This window comes from Cheilinus undulatus, linkage group 2 (assembly GCF_018320785.1).
Source record: "Cheilinus undulatus linkage group 2, ASM1832078v1, whole genome shotgun sequence".
NCBI lineage: Eukaryota > Metazoa > Chordata > Actinopteri > Labriformes > Labridae > Cheilinus > Cheilinus undulatus.
In genome coordinates, this window is record NC_054866.1 from 1134479 (window position 1) to 1136435 (window position 1957).

A 1957-nucleotide genomic window follows, 5' to 3' on the forward strand; every position below is an offset into this window, starting at 1 on the left:
TACCGTACCGAAAACGTACGGAACCGTGACTTCAAAACCGAGGTACGTACCAAACCGAAATTTTTTCTGTACCGTTACAGCCCTAGCATTTAAGGGTTAAAGATGTAAGCAAACTAAAGTTATAATGTTGGTTAAAAGCATTGCTGTGCCTTGGATAGAGCTGATAGCATGACTTTAATTCTTCTGTTCTAGCTTATTGGATCATGAGATAAACAGGAGAAAACAAGTCTGATAAAATAAAAGACCTTTTTGAAGAACGTTAACCAGCAGAGCGTGTTCAGTTAAACTTAGGTTTTAAATTCGCCTGTCCTGACTCTTTTGTCCTGCATGTGGTTCATGTCAGAGCAGATGTAAGTTCATCTCTGATGCTGATTAGAAGCACTAAGAAGTCAAATACAGCAGAGGGGAACATTACCAGAAGCCACATTTAATAGAAGTTGTTTGATTCTCTTTTTCGTGGTTCTATCTCTGTTAGGACTGACAGAAGCTGTGAAGTTTAGAGCTTTTTTCTACTGCTGAATATTCTAAAGTTAGAGTCTGTGGACACTCTGATACACTGATACTCAACGTGTGGCTGTTTAATGTCTTAATCTGAAACATTATTCCCTCAGAAAAGCTTAGAAAAGGGAAACTTTGACCTCAGAAATTAATCACATTAACCAGTTTGTTCCCAGTTTGTTCCCATTCATCCCATGAATGCCCATTTTCACCATTTTTTGCCACATTTCACCTGATTAAGCTACCTTTGCCATTAAACGCCACTTTTTTCCTACTTTCTTGCCTATTTTTGCTACTTTAATCCCACTTTTTATCCATTTAGGCTACTTTTTGCAGTTAAATACCATTTGTTTTTGCACATTTTAGTCACTTTTATCCTATTTTTGCCCATTTTCACTTTGTTTTTTTTTTTGCCAATTTAGGCTATTTTTTGCCATTAAACACCACTTGTTTCCTCTTTTTTGCCTTTTCTTGCAACTTATTTTAGCCACTATTATCCAATTTTGCCCAATTTTACCATTTTCTTTCCATTTTAGCTACTTTTGCAGTAAATACCACTTGATTCCTATTTGTTTGTCCTATTTTTCCACTCTTGAATGCTTTTTGCACATTTTAGTTAATTTTATCTCATTTCTTGCCACTTTTTTTGTCACTTTTGGACCATTTTTTTCCCTTTTCACAATTTTTTTCACTACTTTCTCCCCATTTTAGCTACCTTTTGCCATTAATTACCACTTTGTCCTCTTTTTGCACATTTTCCTAACCTCTTTTAGACACTTTTATCCTATTTTTGCCCATTTTCACATTTTTTTTTGACTGCTTTTTGCCCATTTTAATCACTTTTCTCTCTTTTTTTGCCACTTTTGAGCCATTTTTGCCACCTGTAACTTATTTTTGTTGCTACTTCAAGCCGTTTTTGTCCCTTTTCACCACATAGATTGTGGCTCTTGCAAAGGTATCTTTCAACAGTTTGGCTCTTTGGTTTAGCAGGGTGTAGTAACAGTGCTCTGATAGATTCTGGGTGAGAAACTGTTGCACCTGTCTTTCAACATGTTTTTCACAGAGAAGAAGAAGAAGCAGCAGCAGCTGTCAAAGCTGGAGTCTACATTAGTTCACTATAAATGATCAGAACTGGTTTTAGTCTGACTTACCTCAGTCATCTGTCTCTGTGGATCAGCAGAACACAAAGATGCTCCGTCTTCATGCTTGCTGATCAACTGTGCCTCCCCAAACTGTCCTGTTAAATATTACCAGGAGTAAACTTTGTCCTGCACCACGAGTAAACACAGGCCAGAGTGACTCAGAGCACAGAAATGCTTCTGCATCAAAGAAGACCTCGGTGTTTAATTCTAGTTATAAATGTTGACAGTCCGAAAATCAGACTAGGTGTCAGCAGTTGAGCCTTGTTGTGAGGATCAGCTTTTACTTTTGGATTAATCCACTAATGCTGAGGTTTCAG

General features: G+C 37.3%; 1 long non-coding RNA gene across 1 annotated transcript in view; it reads right to left on the reverse strand.

The window, feature by feature from the left end:
• The window catches only part of LOC121527224, a 6534-nt gene extending 4803 nt beyond the window's left edge, over positions 1–1731 (reverse strand). The window contains exon 1 of the long non-coding RNA XR_005993383.1: positions 1650–1731. This is a non-coding gene — a long non-coding RNA (uncharacterized LOC121527224). The remainder of the gene's footprint in view (positions 1–1649) is intronic.
• Positions 1732–1957: the final 226 nt, after the last annotated feature.